This window comes from Bos indicus x Bos taurus, chromosome 23 (genome assembly GCF_003369695.1).
Source record: "Bos indicus x Bos taurus breed Angus x Brahman F1 hybrid chromosome 23, Bos_hybrid_MaternalHap_v2.0, whole genome shotgun sequence".
In the NCBI taxonomy this organism is placed as follows: Eukaryota; Metazoa; Chordata; class Mammalia; order Artiodactyla; family Bovidae; genus Bos; species Bos indicus x Bos taurus.
In genome coordinates, this window is record NC_040098.1 from 6,823,240 (window position 1) to 6,839,635 (window position 16,396).

The following is a 16,396-nucleotide window of genomic DNA, read 5'->3' on the forward strand; positions in this document are numbered from 1 at the left end:
CGCATCAGGTAGCCGAAGTATTGGAGCTTCAGCTTCAACATCAGTCCTTCCAATGAACACCCAGGACTGATCTCCTTTAGGATGGACTGATTGGATCTCCTTTTAGTCCAGGGGACTCTCAAGAGTCTTCTCCAACACCACAGTTCAAAGGCATCAATTCTTCGGTGCTCAGCTTTCTTTATAGTCCAATACTCACATCCATACATGACCACTGGGAAAACCATAGCTTTGACTAGACGGACCTTTGTTGGCAAAGTAACATCTCTCCTTTTTTAATATACTGTCTAGGTTGGTCATAGCTTTTCTTCTAAGGAGCAAGTGTCTTTTAATTTCGTGGCTGCTGTCACAATCTGCAGTGATTTTGGAACCTAAGAAAATAAAGTCTCTCACTGTTTCCATTGTTTGCCCATCTATTTGCATGAGGTGATGTGCTGCTGCTGCTGCTGCTAAGTCACTTCAGTCATGTCCGACTCTGTGTGACCCCATAGACAGCAGTCCATCAGGCTCCCCTGTTCCTGGGATTCTCCAGGCAAGAACATTGGAGTGGGTTGCCATTTCCTTCTCCAATTCCAGACTGAGGATCCAGACTGAGGTGATGTGACTGGATGCCATAATCTTAGTTTTTGAATGTTGACTTTCAAGCCAGCTTTTTCACTCTCCTCTTTCACTTTCATCAAGAGGATCTTCAGTTCCTCTTTACTTTCTGCCATAAGGGTGGTATCATCTGCATATCTACATCAACATCATTAATCGGGAAAATGCAAATAAAAACCCACATTAAATTGATACTTTGTTTTCATACCTGCTAACACAGCACACATTCTGGGGTCTCTGTTTGGTTCACCAGGCCAGCAAGGCCCCTCCACTCAAATTCCAGACTGCTGCTAAGTCACTTCAGTCGTGTCCGACTCTGTGCAACCCCATAGATAGCAGGCCACCAGGCTCCCCCGTCCCTGGGATTCTCCAGGCAAGAACACTGGAGTGGGTTGCCATTTCCTTCTCCAATGCATGAAAGTGAAAAGTGAAAGTGAAGTCGCTCAGTTGTGTCTGACTCTTAGCGACCCCATGGACTGCAGCCCACCAGGCTCCTCCGCCAGTGGGGTTTTCCAGGCAAGAGTACTGGAGTGGGGTGCCATCACCTTCTCCCATTCCAGACTGAGGATCCCTCTACTCCTTTCTTTCGGACACTACCCATAGATTCACTTTCTTTCTCCAAAAGCCATTTTATAATTTCTCAGCTGCTGACAGTTTCGCATTCGTTCTTTTTGTGAATTTTATTAGAAGGCAATTATTTTAAAATAACTATTTGACAAGGCATTGAAAAGAAACTCTGACTTTTTTGTTTTAACGTCTTAAATTTTTATTTCACATTAACAATGTGTTGTTAGTTTCCGGTGTTCAGTAAAGTGATTCAGTTATACATATGTGTTCAGTTGCCCGGTTGTATCTAATTCTTTACAACCCCATTGACTGTAGCCTACCAGACTCCTCTGTCCATGGGATTTTCCAGGCAAGAATACTGGAGTGGATTGTCCAAGTTATACATATGCATGTATCTATTCTTTTTGAGCAAACTCCAGGAGACAAGGAAGAACAGGAAGCCTGGCATGCTGCAGTCCATGAGGTCACAAAGAGTTGGACATGACTTAGTGACTGAACGTTATTTTTCAAGTTCTTTTCCCGTTTAGGTTATTACGGAATATTGAGCAGAGTTCCCTGTGCTATATAGTAGGTCCCTGTTGGTTATGTACTTTAGATATAATACTGTGTACATGTCAGTTCTAACCTCCCAATCTATCCCTCCTCAATGACATCTTTTTTGCATCTTTTTTTCTGGTCTGTTAAATTGCACATGTATTTATTTTTTCTTTCTTTTTATAAAATACAATTTTTATTCTGATTACATCATTAGCTTTCTTAAGAAATGTTCCCATTTTTGTTAATGCCTACGTGATTTAGAATTTCAGCTTTCACTATCTTTCTGATGGAGAGTTTTATTAGATTGACTCATGTAGATTACCATTCTGTAGGTCAAATGATAATGTCAGTCAAAATGTCTGGAAAAATGAAGGCAGTGTAATTTCTTGGTTTTCAGCAATTTCATAGGATTCAACTTACATTGGATGTTTCCAAGCTGTTCAATTTTTTGATTATTTTTGTTAATTTCTGGGTTTTTTTTTAAAGTTTGTTAGACAATATAACTTAAAATGTATTATTTTTGGTGTACAATAAGTTTTTAAAAGTCATGTGCAAGTATGTGCTCAGTCACTTCAGCTGTGGCCAACTCTTTGAGCCCCTATGGAACCGTAAAGGCTCCTCTGTCCATGGGATTCTCCAGGCAAGAATACTGGAGTGGGTTGCCATGCCCTCCTCCAGGGGATCTTCCTGACCCAGGGATGGAACCCACGCCTCTGTACCTCCTGCATTGCAAGCAAATTCTTTACCACTGAGCCACCAGGGAAGCCCATATGAAAGTATATAAAAGCTTTTAAATAAATGATGAATGAATGTATCCCTTTGGAGAGAACACAGTACTGTGTGTGTGTATGTGACACGTGTGTGACCTGTAGTTATTCAATTTCTTTACATCAGCGTCTGGAAATTATGATATGCTTTACAGATTCCTACCAGTAGAAAACTAACTTTATTTTTGGCCTGTTGAGTCAAAAAATTTGAAAAAAATAAAATTAAAAAAAAATTTTTGAAAAAAATAAAATTTTAAAAACTCTAAAGCAAGATGTGGACTCGCCATTTCAGTCACAATGTATACAATTTGTCCTGCTGCTGCTTCTACTAAGTCGCCTCAGTCGTGTCCAACTCTGTGCGTCCCCACAGACAGCAGCCCAACCAGGCTTCCCCATCCCTGGGATTCTCAAGGCAAGAACACTGGAGTGGGTTGCCATTTCCTTCTCCAATGCATGAAAGCGAAGAGTGAAAGTGAAGTCACTCAGTCGTGTCCGACTCTTAGGGATCCCATGGACTGTAGCCCACCAGGCTCCTCCATCCATGGGATTTTCCAGGCAAGAGTACTGGAGTAGGGTGCCATTGCCTTCTCTGATACAATTTGTCTTATTGCTAATCTAATCCACAAATTATATTATCTGCCAAGATCCTGTAGGCACTTGAGTTTTATTCTGTGGTTTATATCTTTTCTCTTGTGACTAGCACTTTTTAAAATATTTTTGTCTTGTTAAATAGCTCTTCCATTATTCCCTCCAACCACTAAAGCAACTATCTTCTTTTCCTATCCCTATACAAAATTTTATAATTCAAATATCGTACATCTTTGGTTACATAAAGGCCTTTTTATGCTCTAATTGCATCCTCTTGGGAGCTTACATTTCTCTTTTGTTAAAACTTTTTTCTGTCTTTTCATTTATTTTGCCTCAAAGGAAACCTCCTATTATTATTCAACTTAGCCTCTTTCTCTGCTTTTACTGAGTCTTTTTAAAATGGATCTCTTTCCTTCTCATGAGTTTAGATACCTCCACATATTCAAAAGCCAGGATTTGGGGGTTTCTTAAGGCAGCCAAGAGACACCACAATCCCAGACTATGAGGCAATGGACAAGTCGCCTGATAACACTGGGACTCCTCGAACTGAAGCATGGGATGGAGACTGTGTGGTGCTGCAGTCTTAATTAAACTCTTGAAGAGGAGTGTCTTCTTCCAAACACATGGAATATTATGTAGCCTGCTAGGAGCAATTGTTTCCTGGGCCTCCAACACCAGGAGGACCACACAGCCTCCTCCAAGACTTGGTTTCATAGGAGAGAAGGTGCAGCCCTCTCCTCTCACAAATGATGTCAGCCTGGTAGTGTAATTTCTTGGCCTTCACTCCAGGCTCTGTTACCTCCATAAATAATAAAAACTAAGTTGTGGTAGCAAAGTGATTTCCTCCAGACCCATTTAAGAGTGTTATTTTATTTGTTGAGATGCCCAGCAAGAAGGTGAGAAAAAAATTCTGGGATGTGAATTCAAATCATCACCCTTCCTGAAAAGCCAGCCACTCTTTTTCAATTATGTTCAATAAATTTTTTCTAGTCTTATAAGGGTGAATATCCTCTAGAATTCCCTAGTCTTCTCATCTTGTACATACACTATTGCTGTAGAATCCCAGTACTTCCCACCCCATCATCTATAGGATTCTCTAATGAAGCTTAAAACTATTTTCTCTAACTCTAATCTCCCTTCTAATCTCTAGCCCTATATTTACAACTATGCTTCAGGAATCTTCTCCTGGAGGTTTCATTAATTCAACATTTTGATATGATAAAGATCAAATTCATCACCATTTCCCATATTTGTTCCATAGTCCATAAGGAATTCATCAAATCATGTCAAGATTTTCTAGGTTTCAATCAAGCTAGAAGTTGAAAACAATTCTTGACTCATTTTCTCCTAACTCCAATAGCAAGTGGATACTCCAGTGTAGATTTCACATTTGGATTCTCTGAATTCATTGATTTTCCCATTTCTATGGCTACCAGCTATTATGGAACCCCTTGTAATTTATCAAGCACTATTGTAAGAGATTCCTAATAGGGATCTTTCTCCCCAGATTTTCTGATTACAGTCCATTTATCAGCATGCTATTTACTTTCAAACTGTCCCATTCTAAGAATTTTCCTTCAAAAATAAAATGAGATTCCCATTGTGAACCTAAACACTTCAATGGCTATATTTTGATAGCATAGAACATTTGGTCCTAGAAACCCATCCTTAATATATATTTACAGGTCCACCTCCAATCACTGTTTTAACACAGAGACATCTCATGCCATAGCTATGCTGTGACATTCACTCTTCTCTCAAACATACAATGTGTTATGAAATGGAGCATGACCCTATATAGGGTCCTTGACCTTCATGTCCTCAGCCTGCATTTTGTCTGTGCAAAAACTTTAGTCAAAGAATAAGTTTAATCAGAGAAGTGAGAAATACAGAAACAAAGGAAAAACAGTCAATGGACACCAAATAATAATAATAATGATAATAATGTAATCATTAAGCAAAGTCAAGGATCTTTAGTGGCTCCTCCAGGGCTGTAGATAATACCCTGAGCCATGTCCTATGATCTGTCTTATACATACTGAAACCAGGTGGAAGAAGTTAACATCATAGTGACCAGACTGGACATGACATAAGCAGCCACAGTTCTGAGAAGTGGCCTCAAAGAAACGGGAACAAACCCGCCTTGGAACTGAGGATTAACTGCCGCTGAAGATCACCGCCTGACCAGTTTCAAGACGGCTGTCAGAGCTGACTATTGCATCTGCATGCAGCCCCCCTCCCCTCCGTCTGTAAAAGGTCTTGCTCACTGGTGTCTGGGGTTGGGGAGTGGTGTGTCAGCCTTTGGACAGTGTCCACCCTCCCCCACTGTGGCCAGCATCTGAAATAAAGCAAAATTGCCTCTCTACCAACCTGTCTTCTTTATTTACTCTTAGCGCTGCGCAGCTGGACCTGGTTTCTGTAATTCTACACCCTCACACTCAGGCTCTTGTGTCTTCATTTACTTACCCTCAATGCTCTTCTCACCTTTTCTACTCACTCTGCATGTTCACTAAGGCTGAGCTCCAAGATTAGCTTCTTTGAAATCTTCTCTGATTTTGCTGAAAATTACCCGCTTCTTTTGTCATCTTAAAGCATTTTGAGATACTGCACTGGGTACCAGTTATTTCAAGTTTATTTGTCTCATTGGCTAAATCATAAGTTTTGGAAAAGCCGGATTTCATCTTTTATCACCAGTGTAGTAAGTTATTAAATAAGTCCATTCAATAAATTATGACCCACACTATTCTGCTCGTTACGAATTTTTTGATTATGGGAAGAGAAAAACAAATTAGTTTAATCAAAAAGAAAGAAATATTGACCGACAAAATCAAATCAAGAGAAGATAAAGCAGTTTATTCCTTTCTTCCTCTCTGCTTCATTCTGTATGGGGATTTTCTCAAGTTGGTTGTGCCCATGGGTCTGGAATCTTACCACAAGCATCACTAAATTACAGCCTCATGGCATAAAGAAAATGGGATTGTTTTCCTCGAGCTCTCATTAGAAAATACAAGTGGAAAACTCCAAGTGGTCTAGTTTTAATACGGACACAACCGGAGACCAGAGGGCTGAAGATTGACTAGTCTCTCCCAACAAAATCACAGGGGTGGAAAATTAAAGAAACAGTTCCCCAAAATAGACTGCATTTCCCGCATGAGAAAGAATCAAGATTTCCCTCCATTACACTTCATTATGTGGAAATACCAAACACCCAGTGGAAGTGAAAATGTCAGTCACTCAGTCTTGTCTGACTCTTTGTGACCCCATGGACTGTAGCCCACTAGGCTCCTCTCCCATGGAATTCTCCAAAGCAAGGATACTGCAGTGGGTTGCCATTCCCTTCTAAAGGGGATCTTCCTGACCCAGGGATCAAACCTGGGTCTCCGGTATTGCAGGCACCTGAGCCACCAGGAAAGCCGCAGAGTGATTGGTCCAAAAAGTGGGTATTAGCCCTTGCTATTAACACTGGTCTTGCAAGTGCTCGAGTTTTCTGTAGCCTAAAGACTTTCCTCTTTCTAAGTATGAAAACATTTTATTTACATCCATTTTTTTTTGCCTCATGAATAGCCTGATTAATTCTAGAGTAAGAGAACAAATAAAACTTTCAGTTCTTCTATTACTCCATTGCTATGATGTAGAGAGATGGATATTTCATGAACATAAACTTCTTTTTCTCATTTCTCCTTAAAGGAACATTGCTAGGGATATTAAAAATTGGTATCTAGGGAAAAATAATGAGATTTTTTTTTCTTTTTTTAGTGTAAGAAAACTTTCAGTTCAGTTCAGTTCAGTCACTCAGTCGTGTCTGACTCTTTGCGACTCCATGAATCGCAGCACGCCAGGACTCCCTGTCCATCACCAACTTCCGGAGTTCACCCAAACTTATGTCCATTGAGTCGGTGATGCCATCCAGCCATCTCATCCTCTGTCGTCCCCTTCTCCTCCTGCCCCCAGTCCCTCCCAGCATCAGAGTCTTTTCCAATGAGTCAACTCTTCGCATGAGGTGGCCAAAGTATTGGAGTTTCAGCTTTAGCATCAGTCCTTCCAATGAACACCCAGGGCTGATTTCCTTCAGAATGGACTGGTTGGATCTCCTTGCAGTCCAAGGGACTCTCAAGAGTCTTCAACACCACAGTTAGAAAGTATCAAATTTTGGCACTCAGCTTTCTTCACAGTCCAACTCTCACATCCATACATGACTACTGGAAAAACCATAGCCTTGACTAGATGGACCTTTGTTGGCAAAGTAGTATCTCTGCTTTTCAATATGCTATCTAGGTTGGTCATAACTTTCCTTTCAAGGAGTAAGCGTCTTTTAATTTCATGGCTGCAGTCACCATCTGCAGTGATTTTGGAGCCCCCAGAAATAAAGTCTGACACTGTTTCTACTCTTTCCCCATCTATTTCCCATGAAGTGATGGGACCAGATGCCACGATCTTCATTTTCTGAATGTTGAGCTTTAAGCCAACTTTTTCACTCTCCTCTTTCACATTCATCAAGAGGCTTTTGAGTTCCTCTTCACTTTCTGCCATAAGGGTGGTGTCATCTGCATATCTGAGGTTATTGATATTTCTCCTGGCAATCTTGATTCCAGCTTGTGCTTCTTCCAGCCCAGCATTTCTCATGATGTACTCCGCATATAAGTTAAATAAGCAGTGTGACAATATACAGCCTCGACGTACTCCTTTTCCTATTTAGAACCAGTCTGTTGTTCCATGTCTAGTTCTAACTGTTGCTTCCTGACCTGCATATCGGTTTCTCAAGAGGCAGGTCAGGTGGTCTGGTATTCCCATCTCTTTCAGAATTTTCCACAATTTATTGTGATCCATACAGTCAAAAGCTTTGGCATAGTCAATAAAGCAGAAATGGATGTTTTTATGGAATACTCTTGCTTTTCCCATGATCCAGCAAATGTTGGCAATTTGATCTCTAGTTCCTCTGCCTTGTCTAAAACCAGCTTGAACATCTGGAAGTTCACTGTTCACGTACTGCTGAAGCCTGGCTTGGAGAATTTTGAGCATTACTTTACTAGTATGTGAGATGAATGCAATTGTGCAGTAGTTTGAGCATTCTTTGGAATTGCCTTTCTTTGGGATTGGAATGAAAACTGACCTATTCCAGTCCTGTGGCCACTGCTGAGTTTTCCAAATTTGCTGACATATTGAGTGCTGCACTTTCACAGCATCATCTTTGAGGGTTTGAAAGAACTCAACTGGAATTCCATCACCTCCACTAGCTTTGTTTGTAGTGATGCTTTCTAAGGCCCACTTGACTTCACATTCCAGGATGTCTGGCTCTAGAGGAGTGATCACACCATCATGATTATCTTGGTCATGAAGATCTTTTTTGTACAGTTCTTCTGTGTATTCTTGCCACCTCTTCTTAATATCTTTTGTTTCTGTTAGGTCCATACCATTTCTGTCCTTTATCGAGCCGACCCAAAGGGATGGTATGGGGAGGGAGGAGGGAGGAGGGTTCAGGATGGGAACACATGTATACCTGTGACAGATTCATTTTAATATATGGCAAAACCAATGCAATATTGTAAAGTTAAATTAAATTAAGTTAAAAAAAAATAAAGCCAGAGCCGCTCAAAAAAAAAAGAAAGAAAATAAATGTTCCCTTGGTATCTCTAATTTTCTTGAAGAGATCTCTAATCTTTCCCATTCTGTTGTTTAGAAATAACAGAACTTTAGAAATATGTTAATGTCTGAGATTTCAGTTAAATAACTGAGCAAAAATCAAAGCTTTTGACTGAGTGTACATGCATTATTGATTACACCTACATCTGTTTTTAATCAAATATTCTAAGAGAATCACACAGCACTTCAAATACTGATTGGCCCATAATTTAATGCTTCTGCTTGTAGCATCAAATATAACCTTAATTTTAAAATGTTGTACAAATTATATATTTGAAATTTCAAAGTGCTTGTAGCTAAATAAATGCTATCTTTTCTACCCGAGAAGATTGGAACAGAGAACCTAAAAAATTCACTGTGAAATGTATGATCTTGTTTTAGAAAAAGAGTTACCTCCTAATTTTTCTTGATTAAGAAAATATTAAGTTTTGCATTGCATTGCCTGAATATGCAGTTTCTGAGTAGTCATGCATCTCATTTGCATTGACTAAGTGTCTATGTGACAGAATTTCATTTAGCTTCATGAAACAGAAAAACAGCTTGAAGTATTTAACCAAGTGTGTGTGTGTGTTTAAGCTTCTTAGTGACAAGAAGTCTGTGGGAGTCTGCTCAAGGCTTACTCCAAGGTGCCATCTGACCCCTGTTTCTTATTCCCCCCTTTACCATGCAGCTTTCCTGTACATGGTTCCCAAATGATTACGTAACCTCTGGAAAGAAGAAGGTAGTGATAAAAATAAAGACATGACACCAATTTCAAAGACAAAAAACCTCCAGAGATCCTCAACAGATATCTGATATTTCATTAGCTGAAATTTTGTTAACATACCCACCATTAGATGCAAAGATGGCTTTAAAATATCATTTTATGTTGAACTCATACAATCAGAGTTCTCCTAATTTTAAGAAAAAGTAGGGGCATTGAGAGTAAATAATAACAAAACTTTCAGTGTCCATCACAGCCTACTATGGGTTAGTGATTAGGTTCATCATCAAAGGGAACTGAAGGAAAAAATTCAACCTACCAAAGCTGTGTTTATAATCGTGCTTCAAGAAATCCACAGGGCTCATATTTCTCTAATAAAGGAAAAAATATGATCCAATACAAGTCAATCAAAATTTTCTTTCTGTGTAAAGTAGCCAGACATACAAATGCATCTTCAAGAAACCTCCAATTTATGTGACTTAGGCTCCATCTCTTTCTGCTAGTCTGGGCAATTCCCTAACTTCCCAGTGTCTGTCTCCTTATCTGTAGAATGAGGATGATATCCCTCCATTGTGTTGTAGGTGAAGTAAATCAAGAGATATATGTAATGTGATTAGTTAGGTAGCAGTAATTACTGAGTATTAGATAACCACTCTCTTACACTGTTGGTGGGAATGCAAACTGTACAGCCACTATGGAGAACAGTGTGGAGATTCCTTAAAAAACTGGAAATAGAACTGCCGTATGACCCAGCAATCCCACTGCTGGGCATACACACTGAGGAAACCATAATTGAAAGAGACACGTGTACCCCAATGTTCATTGCAGCACTGTTTACAATAGCCAGGACATGGAAGCAACCTAGATGCCCATCAGCAGATGAATGGATAAGAAAGCTGTGGCGCATATATACAATGAAGTATTACTCAGCTATAAAAAAAGAACACATTTGAGTCAATTCTAATGAGGTGGATGCAACTGGAGCCTATTATACAGAGTGAAGTAAGTCAGAAAGAAAAACACCAATACAGTATATTAATGCATATATATGGAATTTAGAAAGACAGTAACAATGACCCTATATGCAAGACAGCAAAAGAGACACAGATATAAAGAACAGACTTTTGGGCTCTGTGGGAGAATGCGAGGATGGGACAATGTGAGAGAATAGCATTGAAACATGTATATTACCATATGTTAAATAGATGCCCGGTGCAAGTTTGATGCATGAAGCAGGGCACCAAAAGGTGATGCTCTGGGACAAACCAGAGGGATGGGGTGGGGAGGGAGATGATGGGACACATGTACACCCACGGCTGATTCTTGTCAATGTATGCCCAAACCACCAAAATATTGTAACATAATTAGCCTCTAATTAAAATAAATTAATGTTAAAAAAGAGTATTAGATAACCATAATGAGATGAAAATAGCTGACATCAGATTCAGCATTTGGGGGATCTGTATTGGTGTCAGAATATCACAAGAACCTAGTTTATTACCACTGCGTGTGTCAGTGACAGCCCAGCTGCTTCATCAGATGTAACCCACTTAAGAGGAGGGAGTCCCAAAATGCCAACAGAGGCAACATCATGCAATACTTAAAGCTGATATTGGTGGAAATGTTAGCAAATGCATTTCCCTGCTGAGAGATGAAATCGTTGATTCCCTCAGCAGCTTGAAAGATTCTCTGAATCTCATTTAACATGTAGCAAAGTTCCTATCAAAAGAACTTCATAGTGAAGAAAGTTATCTAATTACATACTCACTTTACTCTCAGCGTTTTAATTTTTTTCTTAACAAAGTCTCAACCAAATCTTCACGGCCAACTCATGTTACAAAACTCCCAAAGAATCTGACTTATTTTCCTGCAGTGTTATGCATTAAGTTCCCTATACACAAGCCTTCAAGTTGCAGTCTTCCAAAGATGTGAACATCAGGCATGAGCAAAACTGCAGCTTGTCCCCCATCTCCTATTGCTAATAGTCCTTCCCTCCACCACCTCCCATCTCCTCTCCCTGCTCCAGTCTCCTTGCCTGTTCGCCCCATCCCAGCCCCTGTACGCCAGCTGTTGTGCGGTACTACTCTACCTTCCAAGGTAATGCAGTATAAGATTAAGATGTTTTCTTTGTGTGTGTTTGCTTTTGTGTGTGTATGTTTGCTCATTTTTAATGTATTGTGTGTGTGAAAATTATTATAAACCAATTACAGAGCAATACTATATACAGCTGACTGTGTTACTTGGATACCTAGGCTAAATTTTTTGGACTTTCAAACAAACTGGACTTACAAATGCACTCTCAGATTGGAACTCATTCATATGTAGGGGACTTAGTATACTCTTTATTTTTTTTTATTGCTTTATTTCTCTGAGCATTTAAAATAATCTTATTAAGCCTGTCTTCCTTCTATCCTGGTGTTCAAATCCTCCCATTTGTTACACGGCATAGCCCCCTGTTACAAAGCTTTGTGTTCTTGAATCTCGCATAGATTTTGTGAGTTCATCATGGTTTACACCAGGCTCTGTGATGTGGAGACATTGTTGCATTTCATCTCTCCAGGGCAGATCTCCCCCACTCCTCACTCCCCAGTTCATTGATTCTGCTGCTGCTGCTGCTGCTAAGTCACTTCAGTCATGTCCGACTCTGTGTGACCGCATAGATAGACAGCAGCCCACCAGGCTCCCCCATCCCTGGGATTCTCCAGGCAAGAACACTGGAGTGGGTTGCCATTTCCTTCTCCAATGCATGAAAGTGAAAAGTGAAAGTGAAGTCACTCAGTCGTGTCCGACTCCCAGCGACCCCATGGACTGCAGCCCACCAGGCTCCGTCCATGGGATTTTCCAGGCAATAGTACTGGAGTGGGGTGCCATTGCCATTGATTCTAGCCATTTTTAAATTAATTACTAATTTGAGGATGCTCACATTGTAGGAGGAGTATGTGAATTTATTTCATGTGTATACACAATAGAAGCCTGAGCATCTCAATGGCAGGCTGGACAACCTCTATGCAGATTTTCAAGACCTTAAGAGTGGGAGCCCTTTCTAATTTGCTGGATCTCCCTAGGGGGTGCTAATGGTCCAGAACCTGCCTGCCAATGCAAGGAACCTCAGAGACATAGGTTCCATCCCTGGGTTGGGAAGATCCCCTGGAGGAGGAAATGGCAACCCACTCCAGTGTTCTGACCTGGAAAATCCCATGGGCAGAGGAGCCTGGTGGGCTACAGTCCATGGAGCCACAAAGAGTCAGACACAGCTGAAGCAACTTAGCACATACACTACGTAGATGAGCTCTTTCCTATGTAGGATCTGCTCATTCTTTTTCCTCTTTTGGACTGTCAGCTCCTTTGAGGCTGATCTTGGCTGATTTAGCTCTTTTAGCATAGACATTGACCAATATTAGTCCACTATGAAATTAATGAATGGATAAGGAAGTGTTAAGCCCATGGGCTTGAGTGTTCTGTGTCCCACTGCTTTTGTATCTGGGAGCATATTTATCTCCTGTGTGACAAACCCAGCCTTAACAATGTGAATATGGACAATCCAGGCCTTGTGATGCTCCACTAAAGAAGAGACTTTTACACTGAAAAGAGAAATTGCTATTTCTTTGTGAATAAGAGTTGGAGATGCTACCTTCTTAAACAGAGCCAAACAGCATCTGGGACTTACCGAGACCAACTGTTGGGAAGAACGTGGTGCTCACCTGCTCTCAGGTCAGAGCAAGAGAGGAGAGGAAGCTTGTCCCTGACAAACTGATGTCTACTTCTTGCTCCCATTCATGGTGTGTCTTTGAGATTCATTCATCTTTAAGAATATGATGTCTTGGAAGCCCTTTCTCCCTTCACAAAAAATACCTTAACAGCCAATTTTTCAAAAATGCTTCTTTCCTGGCCAGATCATTTTGTCAGTTTTATACTAAAATCCAGTCTCATGTTGCCTATTCAAGGATGTACAATGTATTTTCTCTTTTGAAACATTTTAGGATTCATTTCCTAAAAAGTGATCATTAGAGATTTTAAATATAATGAATGCATTTTCTTGCAAAATTGTTTTCATACTGAGTGTAAGTTTGATTTAAAAATTAAGGCTATAGTTTTCTTTGATTTATTTTTATCAAAACATAAGTGCAAAATAATTTTTTAAATGTACAAAGATGTAAATGATAATGATACAATGATCATCTGAATATCCACTATCCCGTTTAAGAAAATAAAGAACATAATTAACTTTAAAGTTATTATTATCAGCTTTTGGGTCATATCCAGATTCCTTCCCAAATGCATTTTTTCTTGACTGGAATTATCATCATGAAATTCGGTGTCTACTATTTTCTTCTTCTTTTTTCTGCCTTGTTACATGGCTGGTGGGATCTTCTCTGACCAAGGATCAAAACCGAACCTATGCCTCCTGCAATGGGAATCGTGGAATCTTAATCACTGAACCACCGGGGAAGTCCTCCTTTTTTTTCTTTATATTTGTATTTATTTGTGTGGGTTCCTAGTTATTTACTTGTATTGTATAGTGTGTACTATGTATATTGCATTATTCAAATACAAATAAACATCTGTAATATGTTTGTATGTGCACGCTAAATTGCTTCAGTCATGTCTGACTCTTTTCAACTCTATGAACTGAAGCTCACCAGGCTCCTTTGTGCATGGGATTCTCCAGGCAAGAATACTGGAGTGATTTGCGATGCCCTCCTCCAGGGGATCTTCCCTACCCAGGGACTGAACCCATGTCTCTTGTGTGGCAGATGGATTCTTTAACACTAGCACCACAGGGGAATATGTTTAGTTTGTATATATTTTTCTGCAACTTTTCGTTTGCTCTGCAGTATGAGCATGCACTTCATTTAAGTTGTAAATGGTTACAATTAATTCATTTCAGTGGGATAAAGTATTCTGTTGTCTGATTTTTTTTTAACCTTTGTTATAATTGAGTTCTTTCCTGTGTTTTGCTTTGACAAACAATGCTTCTATAAACTTTTTTTTTTCAGTATATGTGCTCAGAGCATATGTGAAGAAATTTCTCTATTCTAGAGATTTTCAAGAGACATGCATATTAGACTATAATTATTATTGTTTTTCAGTCACTCAGTCACGTCTGACTCTGTGATCCCACAGACTGCAGCACACCAGACTTCTCTGTCTTTCACTGTTTCCCGGAGTTTGCTCAAACTCATGTCCATTAAGTTGATGATGCCATCCAACCATCTCATCCTTTGTCGCCCCCTTCTCCTTCTGCTCTCAAAATGTGCTGCAAAATATTGGTTGACTCCAGCCTGAGGCTCCCCAGGGAGGTCTAGTTTGGAGGGCACCCTGGGTAGGTTTCTTCAAACACTAGCTTCTCCTCTCTTTCTCCTTAGATTGTGGTTCCAGCCCTCGGATGCTCTGTGTTTCATCCTAAAGTCCTCTGTCACCTGGACATCTACTATAAGAGCTGACTGGAAAGTGAGCCTTTGTCATCAGAGACAGAGTCCTAGGAGTTGCTTGGAGTTAGCTCCAGGAGTCCAAGGAGCACCGCCTACCGACTAGATGAGATTTAGTTAAGACTGGGGAGTTGGGGATTCTAGGTAGTGCTTTTGAGTCCATCTTCAAATACATCAGATAATCCTACTCATTTATGGTTGATGTGCCTTTTTACTAACAAGAAGACTTGTAACTATTGTCTGTTTGAAAACTGGTGCTCCTGCATTATTTTGAAATAATAAAATTAAAAAATAGAGCCAGTGCTATATGCATATGTCTTATTTTCAGGAATTATATCACACAGTTATGGAGGCTGAGAAGTTCCAAGATCTGCATTCAGCAACCTGGAGAAGCAGGAGAGCTGCTGGTGTAGTTTGAGTCCAATTTGAGGGCCTGAGAACCAAGAAAATTAAGGTGCAAGTTCCAGTCAAAAAGCTGGCACACTCAAGACCCAAGGAGAGATGATGTTTCAGCTTGAGTCTGAAGGGTAGAAAAGATGGAAGTCCTAGCTCGAAGCAGTCAGATAGGAGGAATTCTCTCTCACTCAGGGAAGGGTGAGACTTTTTGTTTTCTCAGGCCTTCGACTTACTGAATGGGGTCCAATCAAATTGAGAAGGGCGATCTGCTTTCTTCAGTCTACAGATTCAAATGTTAATCTCATCCAAATACATCATCACAGACACGGAAACATAATGTTGACCTACTATCTGGGTTCCCTATTGCCCAGTCAAGTGGACAAACAAATTAACTGTGACAGCTGATATGAAAAAGATAATGAATTAAAAATATGTTCACATTTTTTCCAGAATGTTCAACTTTACCATTTGAATAAAAGGAAAATGCATGTTCTTACTCAAAATGTGGTTTCAACTATTGTACATGTTTATTGGCTTGAGAAGCTAATGTTGACTTTTATTACATATCAGCATGAACAAAGTTCTTTGTTGATACTGATTTCTGAGAATGTGAAGGATTCATTATGCAAGAGTCAGGATCAGGAACTGTACACATTAATGGCAGTTACAGGGTGGATATAGTTATATTCATGGAAACGAAATCATTGTTACCATAAATATTCTAAAAACATTTAGGGGTTTTAGAGAAAGTTAATATTAAATTTATTTGAAAATACTTTTTATTTTACTTTTTAAATATCAATTATATACACACAAAAAAAAGAATCTGATGAATTTTTTTTAAAAAATCAAAGCTTCATTACAAATGCTCTCAGGATCCCTAAAATTTCCATTAGTATATGCCATATGTAGGTTTTCATTGTTTACATATGTCCTAAGTTGAAAAATGCTGGGAAGAAATGTTCCGAGTAAATATTTAGGAATACAAATGTTACTCTAGATGGCATGAGCACAACCTTTACTAGAAAATGGTTATTTCCCAAGTTACACCCAAGGAGCAAAGCACAAGTGTTCCTGTTCCTAATGCTGCCAACACTTGACATTTCCATGGTTTTAAAATCGGCAATCTTGCAGGTATGATTTTCTTCAAAACTTTTATCTTATGCTGGAGTACA